At 46.1% G+C, this 23,560-nt stretch overlaps 1 long non-coding RNA gene and 1 pseudogene across 1 annotated transcript; one reads left to right on the top strand and one right to left on the bottom strand.

The window, feature by feature from the left end:
- The first annotated feature begins 1,788 nt into the window (after positions 1–1,788).
- On the top strand, positions 1,789–13,484 carry LOC134966915 (uncharacterized). Its single transcript, XR_010188739.1, has 3 exons — positions 1,789–1,851; positions 9,154–9,213; positions 13,266–13,484. It is a non-coding gene; the product is annotated as an uncharacterized LOC134966915 (long non-coding RNA).
- Positions 13,485–23,441: 9,957 nt separating this feature from the next.
- On the bottom strand, positions 23,442–23,560 carry LOC134967787 (5S ribosomal RNA; annotated as a pseudogene).

The raw sequence follows: 23,560 nt of genomic DNA, 5'->3' as shown, positions 1-23,560 counted from the left end.
CTCTCCTGGTGCAAGGAACTGAGTTCCAAATGTCGGGTCAGACCTGGGACTTCAGTGGATACCAGGTATCAGTCATATGGTATCTGGTGCAGAGAAATCCTTTACTCTTTATTAAATTTTGATTTTATTAGTTGTTGTAAAGCGGTTCTAAGCAATCACTGTATGTATTAGCGGGTTTCGGGCAGCAGGGCAAATCCATGTGCAATATACAATAACATACAGATGTGTCCTTAATTATACAGTGTGACTTCAGTCACCAAAACAGCCCCCCTTGGTGCGCCAGATCCCTGGCAACTCTGTAACACCAAGTGTCTTCTCTCTCAAAATGTACGTCTTATTTGCATAAATAAAAGAACTGGAAGAGACAAAACTACTCTGCTAGACTGCAATCATCAATGTGATGTGTAACACCAGTAAATCTGTGTGCAGTGAGTCTGCATCTGTGTACGAAGTGCTGCAATGCAGCGGCTGCAGGTTTTCCTCACGCCAAGTTCTGTTGTGCTTCATCTGCGACTTTGTACTTGTTTAAAGCTAATTCCTGTGTGGTTACAGTCACAGCCTGGCGTCTGTATTACACTGTGACTGGTGCTAACAGTAGCTGTGTCTGCGCTGTGAATAAGAGGCAAAATATAAAGAAAAGACAGTATGCTACACCTCCTGTAGTGGCTCAGTCGCGCCGGGTGTCTCGCGGTATATGGCGTATAGACGCTAGGTGCATGAGGAGACATCTGTATGAGTTTATAGTTACTAAGAGGTGTTTGTGGCTGCCAGAATAAAATAGGTATTAATATTAGATGCAGAACACTGCATTTATCATTACTGCTCTTTTATAGCTGTTGCCAGATCACACAACAAGTGTCGGCTTCCATAACAAATACACAGTAGCACATTGTGTTACTGGATAACAGCCTATGCCAGAACAAACTAGTGGAGTTTTAGTAACACTTTTCTCAGTTATGTTGTATGTAACAATAGAAATGGGGGGAATAAGGTTACCGGCGACTTGTGTTGTTTAAAATGCAATAGTTAAAAATTGATTTTAAAAGCCAAAAGATATGTAATAATACAAACGAGCTTTAATATCACATAAAAGCGAATTACAACATAAAACGTACTTCAGAATACTAATAAAAGCATAAAAACATAAAAGGTCTTTGTAAAAAGGTAAGGAAGTTCTGACTTAACTCTTTAAAAATAGGCAAGGGAGTCACCACAGGGACTCCCTTGCCTATTTTTAAAGAGTTAAGTCAGAACTTCCTTACCTTTTTACAAAGACCTTTTATGTTTATGTTTTTATGCTTTTATTAGTATTCTGAAGTACGTTTTATGTTGTAATTCGCTTTTATGTGATATTAAAGCTCGTTTGTATTATTACATATCTTTTGGCTTTTAAAATCTATTTTTAACTATTGCATTTTAAACAACACAAGTCGCCGGTAACCTTATTCCCCCCATTTCTATACATTTCCAAGCAGTACTGTACCAGGACTGCATTCTTAAGGGTTGGCAGACACCTTCTAGCAAGGTTACGTGTGTTTTATCAGCAATTTTGTTTTATATATTTTATATATTTTACTGAGAACTCACCTCACAAGTGGCGCTGTGTCATTCCATTTTTTTCGCAATTTTATGTAACAATGTTTGCAATATTACAAATACTTCCTGGAGGTGTATTGTATTTTGTTTCATAGGAAGGATATTTATAATTTGATTTCTGCTCAGATAAATAACTTCATTTGTCTTTTCTGATGAATAGTCATAACTTTGTGTGGTCATTCCCTTCATCTATTCCTACAGGTCCCTAATCTATTGCAGCAATGAGCTCTGGCAGGGTGACGGCCGTGGCTCTTGGTGAGTGTTAGGCGCCGAGGGTCCGCTCGTCAGTGCGGCCGGCGCCTAGCAACGGGGACGCCACTGTCGGATCGTATTCCCCGTTGCTGGGTCTAAGTTTATATCATCACTGGTTTCCTGGCTGTGTAGCATGCAGCTGCACGGCATGTTGTAATTATCACTCATCTGTCTCCCTGGCCATGCAGCTTGTCAGCTGCATGGCATTTAATCCAATCAGCCTCCAAACAGCTGATTGGAAGACTCTCTGTTAAAAGCACTCCCAGGACTCCTCACAGACGCCGGTGATAGCTTCCTGTTTGCCTGATTCTGCTGCAGAGAGAGTTCCCAGTCCCGGTCTGTTCGTTTGTTCCTGTTCTCAGTGATCCTGTACTCGGAAGTTACCATCTGTTCCTGGAGTCTGATCGAGCACCTTTAACATCTGGTGGCGTTCGTGAGTCACGGCGCAGCCGTGTGTTGCGGCTTGTCCGCTACTATTTATTATTGTGTTTATTTTGAGTTCTGGAGCTTTGCGGAGGATTCCGCTTCCACAAGATCCACTCTGGTGTCCAGCGGTGCCGGATAGGAGTGTCGGATCCGTGGATCTTTGGTTGTCCTTTTCCCTGGCGGCTAGTCCGCACATACCTTTTGATTTAGTTTAGTTAGCTTGTAACCCCTGGCTTGGTTGCTTAGTCAGAGGGCCCCTTGTTATCACCCTGTCTCGGACTTCCCCTTGTCTCCCATTAAGACCTGCGGGGGCATCGGGGTTGGGCAGACATAATCCGCCCTTCGAACGCGGCTGCCATGGGCTCAAGCAACCATAGTCTCGCAGGGGATTTCTGATAACACGGGCGAGACAACGGAGTTAGGGCGCCAGGGGTTACTAGGCTCTCCAGCTCCCACAACCTGTATTTCATTCCTGTACTCAGATCTCTGCCATAAGATCTTCTCCAGTCTGGAGTACAGGAATCGTAACATTATCACCGGCCAGACAAAAGAAAAAATTTTCAACAGGAGTAAATTTTTTCACTTATCCAGTTGGGAGAATTTTGTCGGCCTCATGAATCCCACCGGTGTTGGGCCAAATCCTGGCCAGTTTTTGGTTAGTCAGATTCAGGAACTTACCCAGATGGTTCAGGATCTGTCCCTCCGGGTAAGCTCACAGGAAGATCTGTTACGGACTTCCCCGAGGGTCATCCCTGAACCAAAAATGCATCTGCCTGACCGTTTTTCTGGGGATAGAAAACAGTTTTTTAATTTTAAAGAGTCTTTTAAACTGTATTTTCGTTTAAGACCAGTTTCCTCAGGTACGGAGGCTCAGCGGGTTGGAATTATAATTTCTCTGCTTCAGGGGGATCCTCAGACCTGGGCTTTTGGTTTAAAGACAGACGATCCGGCCTTATCGTCTGTAGACGCCTTTTTGAAATCTTTAGGGCTATTGTATGACGACCCTGATAGAGAGGCATCCGCAGAAAGTCAGTTGCGTGCTCTAAGACAGGGTAGGAATCCTGCAGAGAATTATTGTACAGAGTTTCGCCGTTGGTCGAACGACTGTGGCTGGAATGATCCTGCCCTGCGCAGTCAGTTTCGCCTCGGCTTATCTGAATCTATAAAAGACAGCCTCCTTCAGTATCCCGCTCCTGAGAACCTTGATAAACTCATGGAGCTCTCTATTAAAATAGATCGTAGGCTCAGAGAGCGGAGGACTGAGAAAGGGGCATCTGTAGTTTCTTTTCCCTGTGTTTCTTCCGTTCCGGTAGACATGGAGGAGCCTATGCAGATTGGTCTCTCCAAATTGTCTCCGGAAGAAAGAACCAGGAGGCAAAATTCTGGTCTGTGTTTGTACTGCGGAGGTAAGGGACATTTTGCCCGTAGTTGCCCAAACAAGTCGGGAAACTTCCTGACCAAGTGAATAGTGAGGGGGTTCACTTTGGTCTGCAGCTCATCTCCTCAAATAATTCACTATTGGTTCCTGCTAAAGTTTCTTATGACAGCCTCTGTTCCTCGGTCTCTGCTTTTGTGGACAGTGGAGCTGCAGGAAACTTTATGGACTTAACATGGGCCAAGGCCTTAGGTATTCCTCAGTTAACCTTAAGTAGGTGTATCACCATGCATGGTTTAGATGGGAGTCCCTTATCCAATGGGGTTATTTCTCTATGTACACCTCCTGTTTTGCTCTCGGTGGGAGCTCTACATTCTGAAAAGATTGAGTTTTTTCTTACCCATTGTCCAGCAGTTCCTGTGGTTCTGGGTCACCCTTGGCTGGCCTTTCATAATCCCATCATAGATTGGCAGTCTGGGGAGATCCTACAATGGAGTACCATCTGTGATAAAGAATGTATTACACTTCCTATCCGAGTAGCTGCTGCCAGGTCCGCACATATTCCTGGAGAATACCAAGATTTTTTGGATGTGTTTTCCAAGGGCAATGCGGATATTTTGCCTCCCCATAGGCCTTATGATTGTACCATTGAGTTAATTCCTGGTGCCACGTTGCCTAAAGGAAGGTTATATGCATTGTCTGGTCCTGAAACTGTGGCCATGAATGAGTATGTGAAAGAAAGTCTTGAGAAAGGGTTTATCAGGCCATCTAAATCCCCTTTAAGTGCAGGTTTTTTCTTCGTAGAGAAGAAGGATGGTTCCCTCAGACCCTGCATTGACTTTCGAGCCCTGAATAAAATCTCAGTAAAGAATACGTACCCTCTGCCTCTGATCTCTGTCCTCTTTGATCAGCTACGTTCGGCCGTTATTTTTTCTAAGATTGACCTGAGAGGAGCATATAATCTCATTAGAATCAGATCAGGGGATGAGTGGAAAACGGCATTCAGTACTCAATCAGGTCACTATGAGTATCTGGTCATGCCATTCGGCCTATCTAACGCTCCGGCAGTCTTTCAGGATCTCATTAATGATGTGCTCCGTGAGTTTCTGGGAAGATTCGTTGTGGTCTATTTAGACGACATTTTGATTTATTCTGACTCTATAGAACAACATGTTACCCAGGTGCGTCAGGTACTTAAGAAATTACGTGAAAATCACTTGTATGCCAAACCGGAGAAGTGTGAATTTCACGTCACGGAGGTATCCTTTTTAGGGTACATTATTTCCCCTCGGGGATTCCGAATGGAACCTAAGAAGCTCCAAGCCATCCTGAGTTGGGCGCAACCCACCAACTTAAAAGCAATTCAGCGCTTTTTAGGGTTTGCAAACTACTATAGAAGGTTTATTCACTCTTTCTCTGACATAGTTGCTCCCATTGTGGCACTCACTAAGAAGGGAGCAGATCCTACCAATTGGTCATGTGAAGCTAAAGTATCTTTTCAGGCCTTGAAACAAGCCTTTGTCTCAGCCCCTGTCCTTAGACATCCCAACCCAGAATTGCCTTTCATCGTTGAGGTAGATGCCTCGGAGGTTGGTGTAGGGGCTATCCTTTCTCAGAAGGATCCAGATTCCCTTGAGTTACATCCTTGTGCCTTTATGTCCAGGAAATTCTCATCTGCTGAATCCAACTACGATGTTGGTAATCGGGAGTTGCTGGCTATTAAATGGGCTTTTGAGGAGTGGAGACATTGGCTTGAAGGAGCGACCCATACCATTTCTGTTTTGACGGATCACAAAAATCTTCAATACATTGAATCAGCTAAGCGACTGAATGCCCGACAGGCTCGTTGGGCTTTATTTTTCACTCGTTTCAAATTCATTATCACCTTCAGACCTGGTTCCAAGAATACCAAGGCAGATGCCCTCTCACGCAGTTTTCTTCCCGTTCAAGACAACAGTCCGGTTACTCTCATACTTCCGCCTTCAGTCATTCAGGCAGGTCTCACACAGGATGTTTTTTCTCAATTGAAGCTGCTTCAACATCAAGCTCCGGGAAATACTCCTGCTGGCCGTCTTTTTGTTCCTGAGTTTTTGAGAGCAACTGTTTTGGAGGAATTTCATGATAGCAAAGTTGCAGGGCATCTGGGAGTCGCTAAAACTTTGGAATTGGTATCCCGCTCAGTGTGGTGGCCTGGTCTTTCTAAAGACATTAAAGAGTTTGTTGTTTCGTGTCAGGTCTGTGCACAGCATAAAGTTCCCCGTTCTTTGCCTATTGGTCAACTTATGCCATTGAATGTTCCCCTTAGACCATGGTCGCATATCTCCATGGATTTTGTGGTGGATCTCCCTCTGTCAGCTGGATGCACAGTCATATGGGTGGTAGTGGACCGTTTTAGTAAGATGGCTCATTTTATTGGTCTTCCCCGATTGCCATCTGCCCAGGGATTGGCAGTCTTGTTCCTCCGTCATGTTTTCAGACTCCATGGGTTACCCACTGATATTGTTTCTGACAGGGGTCCACAATTCATTGCACAGTTTTGGAAGTCTTTTTGTGCTTCGTTAAAAATGAAATTATCATTAACCTCCGGTTATCATCCACAATCAAATGGACAGACTGAGCGAGTGAACCAATCCTTAAAACAATATTTGCGTTTGTACTCGGCCAAACTCCAAAATGACTGGTCTGAGTTTCTTCCATTGGCAGAGTTTGCTTATAATAATGCCTGTCATTCCTCCACCAATGTGTCTCCATTTTTTGCAGTTTTTGGTTTCCACCCCAGAGCTAATTCATTTTTCCAACATTCCTCTGTCTCCTCTCTGGCCCTGACCTCTCATCTTAAACTTATTTGGAAAAAAGTGCACATAGCTCTCAGAAAAGCAGCTTTCAGGGAAAAAGATTTTTCGGACAGGTTCCGGCGGCCGTGCACTTTTAGAGTAGGAGACAGGGTGTGGCTGTCGACTCGCAATATCAAACTTCGACAAACCTCAGCCAGATTGGGTCCTAGATTTATTGGACCATTTCTCATTATCAAAAAAGTCAATCCAGTTGCTTTCCGGTTACAGCTACCAAAAACGTTACGGATCGGAAATACCTTCCATTGCTCTTTGCTCAAACCATATGTTTCATCTAGCAGATTTCCTCGTAAAAAACCTCAGGGGAGATCACCAGTTAATGTACAGGGTCAGCAGGAGTTCGTGGTTGAGAAGGTTCTCGATTCCAAGTTGTCCCGGGGTCGGCTTTATTTTTTGGTGCATTGGAGAGGTTATGGTCCTGAGGAAAGGTCGTGGGTCCTAGATGAGGACCTTCATGCCCCAAGGCTCAAAAAGGCATTTTTTCAAGAATTTCCTCAGAAACCCGGATTTAGGGGTTCCTTGACCCCTCCTCAAGGGGGGGGTACTGTTAGGCGCCGAGGGTCCGCTCGTCAGTGCGGCCGGCGCCTAGCAACGGGGACGCCACTGTCGGATCGTGTTCCCCGTTGCTGGGTCTAAGTTTATATCATCACTGGTTTCCTGGCTGTGTAGCATGCAGCTGCACGGCATGTTGTAATTATCACTCATCTGTCTCCCTGGCCATGCAGCTTGTCAGCTGCATGGCATTTAATCCAATCAGCCTCCAAACAGCTGATTGGAAGACTCTCTGTTAAAAGCACTCCCAGGACTCCTCACAGACGCCGGTGATAGCTTCCTGTTTGCCTGATTCTGCTGCAGAGAGAGTTCCCAGTCCCGGTCTGTTCGTTTGTTCCTGTTCTCAGTGATCCTGTACTCGGAAGTTACCATCTGTTCCTGGAGTCTGATCGAGCACCTTTAACATCTGGTGGCGTTCGTGAGTCACGGCGCAGCCGTGTGTTGCGGCTTGTCCGCTACTATTTATTATTGTGTTTATTTTGAGTTCTGGAGCTTTGCGGAGGATTCCGCTTCCACAAGATCCACTCTGGTGTCCAGCGGTGCCGGATAGGAGTGTCGGATCCGTGGATCTTTGGTTGTCCTTTTCCCTGGCGGCTAGTCCGCACATACCTTTTGATTTAGTTTAGTTAGCTTGTAACCCCTGGCTTGGTTGCTTAGTCAGAGGGCCCCTTGTTATCACCCTGTCTCGGACTTCCCCTTGTCTCCCATTAAGACCTGCGGGGGCATCGGGGTTGGGCAGACATAATCCGCCCTTCGAACGCGGCTGCCATGGGCTCAAGCAACCATAGTCTCGCAGGGGATTTCTGATAACACGGGCGAGACAACGGAGTTAGGGCGCCAGGGGTTACTAGGCTCTCCAGCTCCCACAACCTGTATTTCATTCCTGTACTCAGATCTCTGCCATAAGATCTTCTCCAGTCTGGAGTACAGGAATCGTAACAGTGAGTCTGTTATGTCCCGTCCACGTCAGTTATAGTACAGCACAGAGTATGTGTAGGATCCGCGTTTATGTCTGTATGTGGGGAACTACAGCTTACACATTAGCAGCATAATGTAATGGGTCAAAAGATTGACAGTGTCCTAGGTCGACCATTAAAAGTCGCCATGCACAAAGTTGACATGTGAAAAAGACAACATGGAAATTGTCGACACATGAAGAGGTCGACATGAGTTTTTTAATGTTTTTTGGTGTCTAATTGTAGGTTTTAGCACATAGAACCCCATTTAGTGCACTGCGTCCCTCGCATGGCTCGCTCATGGTGCCTCGCTACACTACTTCTGCGCTCGCCACAGGTTACTATTCCCAATCGTAGTCCACGCGGATGGTAAAGTATGAGAAAGTTGAAAAAATGCCAAAAACTTGTGTTGACCATTGTCATTTTGACCATTTGAACCTATTAAACGTTGGAATGTGTCAATCATATGGTGTAGACCTATCATCCGGATAGCAATGTACACCACGAGCCACTAGGGACCTCTCAGTCTCGCTCCTGTCTTACATGAGGCGGACTTACACACGGATGGATGCGTACTGTCACATTCCACAACTCAGAGACTTCCCCCTTTACGCCTGATGGGGCGTAACTGGGTGATTACGGGATGTGGGAAAGTTCGGAGAGGTCATGTAGAGGCCTGTAGATGGCATTGTGTCTATGCTGAGGTAAGCATGCACAAGACCTGTCTGATACCAGTTGTCAGATGGCTCTCTTGTACCAGCTATAGGGCTGTGCATGTGTGCGCTGATAGTGATGGTGGCACCTTATATCCCCCTAAATCACCCCAATTTCACCTCTTCGGTGAGCATAGTAAAATGCACAACGTCAGGGTTACAGCATGTCCAACTGATGTGCGCACTGCATCACACTCGTTGTAGGGTTTCAGTGCCCCCCCCACAACTGCACCCACTCCCCAATGTGGGACACTTGGCTGATTAGCTAGCACTCACAATTTTATCTCTGTCCGAGCTTTGATGGGTACCCCCCTATAGCACATAACAATTTAGGTTTATGGACCCTGTACATCATGTATATAAGTGACCGCAGCTGTCAGTACTATGAATAGTCAATGTCTCCTTTTCCTGTATATTATTTCCCCTTACAGTGGTCAGCCTATGTATGGTATATTACGTCGGCCTCTCAGGCAGCGCTGCCATTCCTCCAGGTGAGAATACAGATAAAGCATAGTATGATTAATTAAGACATTTATCTACACTTTTTTATGCAGCTATTCTAGGTCCTAGCTTATTATTTTCATATACTGTTATTATTAAAAAAAATACTTGCTCCTCTCTGAGACCCAACAAAGTAACCCACACATCATTGTGATGATAAAACCATACTTCCCAACTGTCCCGATTTCCGTGGGACAGTCCCATTTATTAAACTGTGAAATATACAAAAGGATGGATTGTAGATTCTGCTTTTTAGCAGAATCTACAATCTGTACCGAATAAACCCCCTATATTCCCTGTGTCACATACACACTTGGGGTGATTTTATATTTGTCAGGATCCGGGTAGGTTACACTGTAAGTATGTTTTTTGGAATGTGGGTCAAAGCCGGAGCACCAGGAAGAAACCAACATAAACACTGGTGGAACATACAGAATGGCCATGATTGGAAATTTATCTCAGTGCCGTAAGACAGTCATGCTAACCACTACGCCATCCGAGTTGACTAAAAGAAAACCACCCTTTAGTGAATTGGCCCCTTAGTCATCAAAATCTTATTTAATAATGGCTGATAATATACAGTATTATTTCTACTTATAACACATCACTACTCACAGTGACACATCCCACCTCACACTTACTCATCCCACCTCACACTCACTCATCACTACTCACTCATCCCACCTCACACTCACTCATCACTTCTCACACTCACTCATCCCACCTCACACTTACTCATCCCACCTCACACTCACTCATCACTACTCAGTGACTCATCCCACCTCACACTTACTCATCCTACCTCACACTCACTCATCACTACTCACTCATCCCACCTCACACTCACTCATACCACCTCACTCATCACTACTCACTCATCCCACCTAACACTTACTCATCACTTCTCACACTCACTAATCCCACCTCACACTCACTCATCACTACTCACTCATCCCACCTCACTCACTTATCACTTCTCACACTCACCCATACCACCTCAGACTCACTCATCACTACTCACTCATACCACCTCACACTCACTCATCACTACTCACTCATCCCACCTAACACTCACTCATACCACCTCACTCATCACTACTCACTCATCCCACCTAACACTCACTCATCACTTCTCACACTCACTAATCCCACCTCACACTCAATCATCACTACTCACTCATCCCACCTCACACTCACTCATCACTCCTCACACTTACTAATCCCACCTCACACTCACTCATCACTACTCACTCATTCCAGTTACTATGTATCCTATGTAACTATGTAACCTATCACTTCTCACTTACTCATCCCACCTCACATTCACTTCTCACACTCCCTCATCCTACCTTACACTCACTCGTCACTTCTTACACTCACTGATCAGTTCTCACACTCACTCATTCCACCTCACATTCACTTCTCACACTCAATCATCCTACCTTACACTCACTCATCACTTCTCACACTCACTGATCAGTTCTTACACTCTGTGGGGCAGATGTATTAACCTGAAGAAGGCACAAGGAAGTGATAAACCAGTGATAAGTGCAAGGTGATAAATGCACCAGCCAATTGGCTTCTAACTGATAATTTACATATTGGAGCTGATTGGCTGGTGCGTTTATCACTCTGCACTTATCACTGGTTTATCACTTCCTTATCTCTTCTCCAGGTTAATATATCTGCCCCACTGATTCCACCTCACACTCACTCATCACCTCTCACACTCACTCATCACTTCTCACACTCACTGATTACACCTCACACTCACTCATCACTACTCACACTCATCCCACCTCAAATCTATGTTTCATTGATGAAATGTCAGCTCTGTTTTTCATGTCTGAAACCTTTATGGCAGCTGATACTGTACATGACGAAAAACCACTCTAATTCTCCTGCCATGAGAACGATAATATATCCTATTATGGATATGGACCTTACTCAGGCCGCATCGCTAATGCATTCTCCTATTGTCACTGCACACGCACAAGTCCCGTTCTGCTCATGCATGGCCGGGAGAATGTGATCACATCGCATTGATGCGGCGTTGCGGGTGCGGCGACTCGGCATTGGGCAGGTGTGGCAAAACGGGGGCAGTTCAGGGCATCTGGGTGATGTCACAAGCGGCTGCTGCGACCCGAAAAATGTCTGTCCTGCACCTGCCTTCGCAGCCTGGCTGTGGAGGCAGGGGGGCTTTCACAAATCAGTGATGAGATTGCAATTTCACAGCGGTCACATTGCTGCCGGGTATTTCCATGTTGGACGGCCTTGCCCTGTGCTGGCATGCGATCGCAGCCAATTGCAGTTTTTCTATAATAGCAAAACTGCAACTGAAGCTGAATAAGTTCCTTTGTCCAACATTATTGATATTACAGATGCCACAAAGTAGCCATAATAACTATGCATCATATTCTGCCCAGCCATTGGTTACAGATTGTGGAAAGTTAACAAAATGCAGGTAATATAACACTAATATATTACTTCATTATCTACATATATAAAATCCAAATACCACTGACTGACTCACTGACTCATCAGGAAATCCCCAGAACCATGAGGACTAGGAACTTGACATTGGGGCAGTAGTTTTGTTTTCTGACATAGGCAACCACTAAGGAGGGATTTTTCAAAATTATGCCCCCAAAGGGGTGAAAAGGGGTGACATATGTTTTTTTTGTTAATAAATTCTTCATTACCTCTTAGGGCCTAATTCAGTAAGGATAGCAAATTCTGTTCATTAGCAGAATTTCCTATCCTTTTGATCGCATGCTGGGGGCCGCCCATCGCCCATGCCCCCTTCAACAAGCAGAAATTGCGATTGCTTCACAATTTCTGCTTGTCAGCAGAAACTTTGGATAACTCCCGTCGCCATCTTACCTGTTGCGGCTGTGTGTGATGTCAAGCAGCCACCGCGACCACACCCCCGACATGCCCCTGTTCATGCCGCACCGACCACCATTTGGGTTGCCCCGCCCCCGCAACACTCCGTCTCCTACCTGGAAACGGAGCGTTGCCCCCCCCCATCCTGCGACCGCAGAAAATGCGGGCGCATATGCAGAACGGGCATTGCGCCTGCGCCCGCATCTTTTCAGCAAAAATTCCAGTTAGATCCAACCTGAATTAGCCCCTTAATCCAGGTAAGATTTAGATTTGTTTTTTTGCATACAAACGTTACTAAATTAAGAGCCTACCGTAAGTAGGTGTATATATTTTTAGCTTCATGTTAATCTAGTTTTAAAAACAATAATTTTTTAACGATTCTTCTACTGACAATCTGTTGATTTTTGTTTTGCGCTAGTCGTGGCTCAATCTGGCACGCCTATCGACTACAGTGTCTCCGTCCAGGAGGGCATGCGCACCCGTGACAGAGACATGACCCATTCACTAGAATGGGAGAACATCTCCGTCCGAGGCGCGCGCGTGTCCGAGACAGAGACGCTGACAGAGAAGCGCCCCATTCCAGTAAATTGGAGAGTGTCTCTGTGCACTCCCAGCGGGGCTAGGCGGATGGATCGCCTAGTCACGCCGGGAATGCACGCCTGCGATGGAGCTGCCTCAGATGAGTGCAGCTCCACCTGTATAGTAAATTGGAGGATTGTTAGGGGCTTCTTTGGCATCCACCCCAAAACTGTCTTCATTCCGAGAATTCCTCTGATCCCTTTAGACTACCACTTCCAGTGTAAACGGCTGCAGTTCCCGGTAAATGTCTGCTACGCCATGACCGGTAACAAAGGGGCAGAGTGTGAAAGTGTCTGGTGTGGATCTGAGGAGTGACGGCTTCTCCCATGGCCAGTTGTATGTTCCCTGTTCCAGAGTCGGCTCCTCTGACAGCCCAGCCATTCTCCAGCCTGAAGGAAAGACTAAACATGTAGTTTACCAGGAAGTCCTTCATAATTAAAGTTACACACATGGAAATACTTGAAAATTCTGTTGCGAAACACGGGTACTCAGCTAGTGTGTGTGTGTGTGTGTGTGTGTGTGTGTTTATATATACAGTATATGTCATATATATATTCATTGTCTAATTTGTTTCTAGTGGTCATCATAAATGATACAGGACTTTGCCCGGACCCCCCATGTCTGCCATCCTGCAATTCCTGCGTTCCTACTAAACATACTGCTTGCCCTGATATCTGCAAAGCGATTTCACTGAGCTGATCCTGTAATCCGGGATGATTCCATAGCAGTCTCAGGCACGGTCCTCTCCCAAAGCATTACACATGGGATTCCTAGCTCTGCCTCCCAGGAGACACTGAACAACCTGAGTATTTGTCTTTCCAATCTTATGTTGTTTTGTTTTATATAAATTAATAAAATAAAGGTAATATAATAATATTAGCAATGTTTAATCACAGGTCTCTGAAAAGTGTGTGTGTGTGTGTGTGTGTGTGTGTGTGTATATATATATATATATATATATATATATATATATATATATATACAAACAAATATAAAACCACAGCACTCGCCACCCCAGAAGCGGGGTGCAGTGTCTGCACTCACCACTCATAGGGTGGGGTGCATGCAGCCCATGGCCACCTACCCAAATACATACAAATAGAGAATTCAGCACTCACCATAGCAAGCTCACTTGTCCTCACAACATCAATAAATAAATGATGGGGGTTTAGTTAGTGAATTGGCCAATGCACGGAAGCCTGCATACCGCTCCACGGTACCCCACCTACATGCAGGTCCTACACTATCACAAAGCCTTAAGAATTAAAACCTGGCAACTGTATCACATAATATAACTGCAAATATGCCCACTAAGTTTAATGTATGCCTGCCACATATCTAGTTGCTTTTAAAGGCATACTAGTCACCTGACACAGTCGGTAAATTACTAAGGAGCAGCTGACACAGGTTTAGAACAATTGAGATTACACAGGGGTGCATGAAAAGGCCTGTGACCATGGTTAATAAGAGTTAACCAAAGATTAACCCCATAATATACAAACAAATATAGAAAACCACAGCACTCGCCACCCCAGAAGCGGGGTGCAGTGTCTGCACTCACCACTCATAGGGTGGGGTGCATGCAGCCCATGGCCACCTACCCAAATACATACAAATAGAGAATTCAGCACTCACCATAGCAAGCTCACTTGTCCTCACAACATCAATAAATAAATGATGGGGGTTTAGTTAGTGAATTGGCCAATGCACGGAAGCCTGCATACCGCTCGCCAAGATACCCCACTTTCTTGCAGGTCCTACACTATCGCAGAGTCTTAAAAATTAAAACCTGGCAACTGTATCACACATAATATAACTGCAAATATGCCCACTAGGTTTAATGTGCACCTGCCACATATCTTATGGCTTTTAAAGGTACACTAGTCACCTGACACTGGCTGATAAATTACTAAGGAACAGCTGACACAGGTTTAGAACAATTGAGTTTACACAGGGGTGCATGAAAAAGCTTGTGGCCACAGTTAATAGGAGTTAACCAAAGATTAACCCTGGAATATACAAACAAATATAAAACCAGAGCACTCGTCACTCATAGGGTGGGGTGCATGTATAAGTGAGCTTGCTATGGTGAGTGCTGAATTTTCTGTTTATATATATATATATATATATATATATCTCCTATATAATAGCCCAGATCTGTGACTTTGTGATTCATTTGCTAACGCTGGGCGGAGTCACAACACTGGGCGGAGTTAGTCAAATGAGTCACAGATCTGGCCAAATCTATAGGAGACTTGGAGCAGGAACAGATAGTATGGGCATGGCACAGGCAGGGGTGCATACCTCCCAACTTTCTTCAGGAGCTTTCTTCAGGCAGAAGGAGGGACACACACTCGGCGAAAAGGGGGTGTGGCTTCACGGGAGGGTCCCCGTTTTCGTCAGTGAGGGGGCATGCCCAGTGCTCTGTGAGCTGCTGGCATGCCCCAGGGGCTGATTATGAGTCCAGGGGGCCCAAGGCACTTGAGACAGGGGAGCCCTATCTCATTGCTGAGCCTGCTGTGGGGTTGGGGGCGTGGCCTAATCGCGGGACGCGGGGCCACGCCCCCTTATGCAAATTCCTGTTGTTGTTTTTTAAATGGAATTTTGGCCCCTCAGCTAGGGCTAAATACAGAGGAGGTGGTCGCTCCCCCCTACACACCCGCACAGGCAGAAGCAAGCAGGGAGACTGCTGCCTCCCTGCAATACCACAGACCTGCCAACACGCAGCAGCGTGTGCTGACTGTAGGACAATGCTGCTGCTGTTGCTGGCAGGACGGGGGAGCTTCTGAGCTGGGACAGAGCTACTCGAGCCGGGGGGGCCCCTAAAACTGTGGGTCCAACGGTACGTACCCCCTGCCCCCCCCCTTAATTCGGCTCTGCTGCTGGAACCCCCCCTTAAACCGTACCCCCTGATGCCCCCTCTCCCTCTGTCTCCACTATTCACCGCTGCTTAGCTAAGCAGAACAGCAAGTACAGGAGCTTCCCAACTGCCCCCCAACTGCCCCCCCTTCCCCCACCGCAGGACACTGCGACCCGCGGGTGGGACAGCGGGACAGACCCCAAAAAATGGGACTGTCCCGCGAAAATCGGGACAGTTGGGAGGTATGGGGGCGTGTGAGGGGGTATGCCGTACAGACAGACAGGCACCGGCTCACTGTGTGCTTGACCACCACATCAGCATACTCAGCAGGGTCTCTCTGGCGCTGAGGAGCGTCACTTTCTGGCACACTCCAAAGCTTCTTAGCTGCAGTTTTGTGGGGCACCTGCCGCTGTGCAGGTTCCGTACTGCCTCTGTTATCTCCAGCCCCGGCAACCCCACCGCTAGCTGCAGCGCTGCCACCCGCAGTGAGGTGCGCCCAGCTCCTTCACACAATTTAGCCGGCGGGTAGCGCTGCAGAAGTCCTCCCTCCAGCCGCAGCGACTCCTGGGAACTAACCAGTCACTCCCAGTCTCCCCTTACCACAGTGCCCAGCAGCTGCGCGAGGTCTGCGGTGTGTGACTGAGGAGGGGGGGAGGGATGCGGACGGGCAGAGGAAGCAGGACTCCAGCCTGAGAGAGTCAGCCATGCCAAGTCTCCACGAGCAGCAGATCCCAACAGGTTGGAGTGGAACAGCAGCAGTCAGCAGCAGTGACTCCGGTAAGGCACATCTGTCTGTCACCACTGTTTTGTCCCTAATACCAATCTCTCCCATGCCCTGTGTTCTGTCATGTACCCGTCACCCCTGGCCTTGCCCTGTCACTGTTATCCTCGCCCTGTCACCCTTATCCTGGACCTTTCACCCTTATCCTGGCCCTGTCACCCTTATGCTGGCCCTGTTACCCCTATCCTGGCCCTGTCACCCCTGTGCTTGCCCTGTCAACCCTATACTGGCCCTGTCACCCCTGTCCTGATCCTGCCGCCCCTACCTTGGCCCTGTCACCCCTATCCTGTCCCTGTCATTTCTGTCCTGGCCCTGTCCTGGCCCCGTCACCCCTGTCCTGGCCCTGTCACCCCTGTCCTGGCCCCGTCACCCCTGTTCTGACTCTGTCACCCCTGTCCTGGCCCTGTTACTGCATACCCTCCAACTATCTTTTTGGCAGGTACAGCACCCGCAGCGCCTCCAGACCCCTCCCCAATGCACCACACCTCCGCACCTTCCCCTCCATCACATGCGGCACTCCACCCCTCCCCCACACGCACAGCCTCCAGACCCCCTACACCACCCGCGGCTCCCACTCCTCCGCCCCTTCACCACCCACAGCACCTCCAGACACCCTCCACCATCCACCCCCAATATATGTCTCCCCCCACACCTGCCCCCCTCCACCCGCAGCATCTGCAGAACCCTCCTCCATCCGCGGTCCCCCCCTCCCCCACCCCTCCCCCACCCATGGCACCCCCGCATTTGCCCCTCCACCACCTGCAGCACCTCCGGACCTCCTTCCCCATCTGCTGCACCACCCGTACCTGCCTCTCCCCTACCCACGGCACCTGCAGACCCCTACCCCACCCCCGGCACCCCCGCCCCTTCCCATCCCACAGCACCTCCGGAACCCTTCACCTATCCGCAACATCCCCACACCTGCCCCTCTCCCACCCGTGGCACCCCTGCCCCTCCCCCACCTGCAGTGCCTCCGGACCCCTCCCCCATCTGCGGCCCCCACTCCTCTGCCCCTCCCCCACCAACAGCACCTCCCGACCCTTCCCCATCCGGGCCGCCCCGCTTCCTCCCCCCCTCCACCGCAGCATCTACAGACACCCTCCCCCATCCGCAGTCCCCCACGCACCCACTACATTCTGTACATCGTGCCCTGCAGGTGCTGTTCACGCCGTCGCAAGGGGCTGCACCTCCTTCACCATCGCACACCCTTTCATTGTGCAATATTTAACCACTAACAAAGGAATGCAGGTAATACTCCATATAATACAAATATTGACCCCCAGAAAGGCATGCAAGGGTTAAGGGGGCGTAGCCGCTTGCGACGGTGTGAAGAGAGCCCATAGGGCGCGATGAAGCACCTAGTATATATATATATATATATACACACACACACATACGTATAGCAGGCACTCTCTCTCCTTAAGTGTATAGCCGCGGTGAACATTGCAGACAGTTCAACGATTCAACCAGATTTACGTCACTCAGTGGACTTTTCTATATTAGACTTCACCAACCATAGCTTGTTACAGTGACGTTTCGGTTTTATTACCCTTGCTGCTTGAAAAAGGGTAATAAACCCAAAGCGTCGCTGTAACAAGCTATGGTTGGTGAATTCTTATATAGAAAAGTCTGCTGAGTGCCATACATCTAGTTGAATATATATATATATAAATGAAGAAAATCGGCGGCACTCCAGGACTTATGATATCAAAATTAGTGTATTAAGGCATCACAAACACACAGATTTCCGATGTTTCGGGGCCCGCAGCCCCTTGAAAAAGGGGCTGTGGGCCCCGAAACGTCGGAAATGTTTGTGTTTGTGATGCCTTAATACACTAATTTTGATATCATAAGTCCTGGAGTGCCGCCGATTTTCTTCATTTATACCTACATCCTATTGAGGAGGGCACCTGGGCCATACATTTAACTACATCAGGGAGTGCCGGGCTGTACCAAATCACATATATATATATTTTATGTAACATAATCGACCTAAATATACATTAATACCGCTTGCACATTGCAAACCCAAGTCGGACCCGTCTTTTGAACCTGGGTCCGACCAGGGTCCGAGCAGCCTCAGACCTTTTAACATTACCATTTCATCTCGGGTTATTCCCGGGTTGAAGCCTTTCACAGTGAACCCATGTCACCCATGTTCAACACTGTGATGTTATTTAAAATGGACTTTTCTGGCTCACATTGATGAGGTTTCAAAGGAAATAAGAGGAGGGGCTGGGGACTGCTCTGAGCAGACACATACACAGCCAATCGGCACCTTTTTCTGTGACCCGGGTTGAATATCCCGGGTCAGAGGCTTTCACACTGCACAGAGACCCTGGTCCGACCCGTGCTTAACCCTTCTTTCAACCTGGGTTGAAATGTAGGGTTGCTCGACCTGGGTTATTCACTTTGACACTTTGACACTTCACCTAGACCCACGTCAACCCAGCAACAACCCGGTAATAACCTGAGTTATTTTGGCAATGTGAAAGGGGTATTATACAGTATGTCTTCATTTTTGCTGTAAAGTCTTTGGGGCCAACAGATGGTGTATGATTGTGTTAGAACCTGTCACAATTGGTTGGGTAGACAACTAGCTCAATGAGACAGGACGGAAGATGTAGAAATAGTTACAGGAGAAATAATAATAATGATAATGACTTTAAGACTATGGTGCTTCCTGCATAGAGGCACATTGCGGTCCCATATTATTCTATTCCATTGTCTGACCTTTTTAATACATACAGTCATTCATTGCATGTAAATTGCAGTTTTCTGAGGATTTACTGCATTTTTTATTTTTTTTAAACATCTGTCCCTTTTCATATGACTTTCCCAAACCCCACGCTGATCTTCCTACATCATGTGATTTGATCACCCATTGAAAACTACCTTGCCTTGCATTATGTACAGAACGTCATGCCTGTATTACCAACACCTGACACTAGGGGTCATTAATGAGGCTACAAACCAGACCGCACATATTTATGACCTCATGTTTCTACTGTACATGAGCCGACCTATCTCAGTGAGAGCAGGGTATACCGCTGAAACAGGGCAAGCTGTGGTATGGTGAACATTGTTTCTCCCTTTATAGGAGAATCAGTGCAGTCTGACACTAGTTTTGCTCTGTGCTGGCTAAATGCAGAAAAGGGCCTTACTTTTCTCCAGATGAGATTTTGTGTTGTGGGACAAGATACTTCATGGGATCATAGAATTTTGACGGAAGAACCACTTGGCCCATCTAGTCTGCTCTAAACACATGTATACACACACACACACACACACACACACACACACACATACACACTAAAGTTCATTTTTGTTGGGAGCCAATTAACCTACCAGTATATTTTTGGATTGTGAGAGGAAAACCCACACAAGCACAGGGAGAATATACAAACTCCACACAGTTAGGGCAATGGTGGGAATTGAACCCATGAGGCAGTACTCAATGCTCTGAGGCAGTAACGCTAACCATTACACCATTCGTACTTCTTAAATGAGCTCAAGAGCTGGACATTGTGCATTATTAGAGGTCATTACTGGATGGTTGATGGCCATAGAGCAGCTACCTCTGGGATTTTGGTCAGATTTTCAGTGTGCTGCCATTAATTTAAACCAAATGCACACTATAGGGAAAAATGTTTCTATGCAACAAACATATCACTGATATTGAAAAAAGTGCAAATGTGTTATGTAAAATACAATACGTAAGCACAAATCTGATGCAGGGACGGATTTTCTGATGAACTATTTTCCACTGTGTGACAAACCTTGTGAGTATCTTCAATATCCCGATAACACAAAAATGAATTAGAAGAAATTGTATTTATTTGTCCCATAGCACAGGGAGACGCGTCTTTTATATCTGCAGTGTGATAAATGTTTGGCATTTTTTTTACTTATGTACTGACGACAAGACAAAAGGCCTACACACACACTAAACAATATGAACGGTGAACGATATTGGTGAATGATTTCCATTGAGCTTCCAGGCATACTTGATGAAAGAAATTGGGTGGGATGTACTAAATAGAAAATATGGTCAACCCCCGTTTACCACATTTTCCTAATGTACTAAGCCCCTGCCGCCAGGACAGCGTAGTGGAAGGGATCGCCAGCTTTTGCTGTCAAATCTCCATAGAAGCCTATGGGCTTCTCTCCACCACGCTGGTGTGAGGGATCCGATCAGATCCCTCCCAGAATGCCCCATGGCCGCCCTCGTCACTCTGCGCATGTGCAGAATGACCGAAACTCGGAAGTCAGGGATCTCGAAAGACAGCTCTTATCGAGTTGTCCTTTGCAATGCTAATCACATGTAAGTACATATATACGATTAGCATCGTGACGAATGTCAGCGATGGGTGACAATGTCATTTAGTACATTCCGCCCATTGTGCATACACACAGAACGATTTTGCAAAAGATATGAATGATGAATGATACTGCTAGCATCGTTTGGGACACTAATGGTGGCTAATTTCAATAATGGGCTGGCTTTAAAGATTGGCTATTATAATGATCAGGTCTGAATTAGACTCAATATTGTGAACTATATTGCTCATAAAGCCCAAAAAGAGTGACATGGTTACAATATTGTCTAGTGTGTTAACACAGGGTGGGAATATCGCCTGTCTCTCAGGGCATTACATTATGCTACATGAGCTCAGAGGTAACTAATGTATCCCTTTATGTGAGAGATTTTGTTTCTTTTTCTGTGTTGCAATACATACCGTGTAATAGATACCAGACTGCACTAGCATGCTGACACAAGGTTTAAACTGTGGATACTAGTATAAAAACATTTTGGTATCCCTAACATAAACTGAGTGACTTTTGAAATAACACTACATAATAACAAAATATTCAGAGATCTTGGTTGCATATATTTGCAAATAAGGGTTAAGCCCCCAGGCCAATCAGGAAGATGTCTCTCTTTAACTGGGGGTCCCTAATACTAGGTATGAGTCCGTGGCATGGGACGCCACCATACCACCACAGGCTGACCATCCCAGGGCAGCACACAGGTGGAAATTGAGAAATTAGTAATGGTGAATTAAAAAGCACATAGGTGCTATGTAAGTGATAGGTGTGATTAAAATAATATAAAAATATAAACAAATGTGATTAGGATAAACATTAGAAAGTGTTAATTAAGTGTTAGAGTGTGCTGCCCTTATGTAGCTCAGCCTTCCAGCACAGGGGGCACCGCACCCCTAAAAATAATTACTGTACAATGCATCTGGGTCAGATAGCCCAGTGTAAGGCCACAGGATAATGGCTTCTACAACATCTGAGAGCCAGCTTACCTGGAGACACCTCTAACTTCTCCAATGGTACTCGGGAGTCAGCAATCCCTCCCAATGCTGACCCATCCATGCCTCTCTAGACTGCAATACATATTCACTGGCAAACTGCTCAATCAGATTAATGATGTCACTCAGGTACTAAAAGGGAGGGGTAATTCTGAGTAAGAAAAACATTATGGTATCCCTAATGCACACTGAGTGACTTTTGAAATAAAACTACATAATAGCAAAATATACAGTGATCTTGGTTGCATATATTTGCAAATATAGGGTTAAGCCCCCAATCAGCAAGGCATCTCTGTTTCACTGGGGGTCTCAAACAATAGGAATGAGAGCGGGGCACAGTACCCCACCATGCTGGCACAGGCTGGCCACCCCAGGGCACCACACGGGTGAAAATAGAGAAATTGAGGTCCCTTTTAGCATCTAAGGGATATCATGAATCTGATTGAGCAGCTTGCCAGTAAATACAGTTGCTAGAAAAAGTATGTGAATCCTTTGGGATTTCCTGGATTTGTGCATAAATTGGTTATAAACTGTGTTCTGATCTTCAGCTAAGTCACAAAAATAGACAAAAACAGTCTGCTGAAACTAATACCACACAAACAATTATATGTTGTCATGTTTTATTGAACACACCATGTAAACATTCACAGTGCAGGGTGGACAAAGTATGTGAACTCCTAGGCTAATGACTTCTCCAAGGGCTAATTTGAGTCAGGAGTCAGCCAACCTGGAGTCCAATCAATGAGACGAGATTGGAGGTGTTGGTTAAAGCTGCCCTGCCCTATAAAAAAACACACACCAGTTTTGAGTTTGCAATTCTCAAGAAGCATTGCCTGATGTAAACCATGCCTCGCAGAAAAGAGCTCTCAGAAGACCTACAATTAAGAATTGTTGACTTGCATAAAGCTGGAAAGGGTTACAAAAGTATCTCTAAAAGCCTTGATGTTCATCAGTCCACGGTAAGACAAATTGTCTATAAATGGAGAAAGTTCAGCACTGTTGCTACTCTCCCTAGGAGTGGGCGTCCTGTAAAGATGACTGCAAGAGCACAGCGCAGAATGCTCAATGAGGTGAAGAAGAATCCTAGAGTATCATCTAAAGACTTACAGAAATCTCTGGCACATGCTAACATCTCTGTTAACAAATTTACCATGCTTAAAACACTGAACAAGAATGGAGAACATGGGAGGATACCACGAAGGAAGCCACTGCTGTCCAAAAAAAAACATTGTTGCACGTTTGAAGTTTGCAAAAGAGCCCCTGAATGTTCCACAGCACTAGCAAAAGGGAGAGAAAGAAGGCTCTTGTGTGGGCGCACTCTTAAGAAATGTGGAAAAATTCCTATGATATATGAGAAGAAATATTATAAAACATAATTTTTTATATTTGAAGTTTAAAAACATAATTACCCATAGAAGTGATCCATATGAAATAAAGATATTACAGATATAGAGTAAAGAATTAAAATGTTCTGGTCTGTTTTTTTCACAATAAGTGATTGAAAGAGTTGTAGACACTTGATAGCCTTACCCCCATTTCCCCTGACCAGTACAGAATGTCTGTATTAATGGGACCAAGGAGTGGTCATAGCGATAATGATAGGTAAGTCCCAAAAAGGGCTGCTTACAATTGGAAATTAATGGTCACCAACATTCAAAAAACCTGACTTCGTAGCATAAGCCAAAATTATTGGTGGTAAGCCTTTCGTGGAAAGAAAGTATGGTAAGAACCAGAATTAGTGGTGATACTGCTGTTGGCGTCGCACCTCACATAGAAAGGAAAATAATTCCTGCTCTACAACACCAGGTATTCGCAGGGGGTCTCCTCTCCCGGTACTAACCCAGCCCAACGCTGTTTGGCTTCCAAGATCGGACGAGATCGGGCATTGGCAGCGTGGTATGATAGTAGAG

The sequence above is a fragment of the Pseudophryne corroboree genome, chromosome 10, assembly GCF_028390025.1.
Source record: "Pseudophryne corroboree isolate aPseCor3 chromosome 10, aPseCor3.hap2, whole genome shotgun sequence".
Taxonomy (NCBI): Eukaryota; Metazoa; Chordata; class Amphibia; order Anura; family Myobatrachidae; genus Pseudophryne; species Pseudophryne corroboree.
The sequence above is the reverse complement of the archived record's forward strand: the minus strand, read 5'-3'. Positions and strand labels throughout refer to the sequence as shown.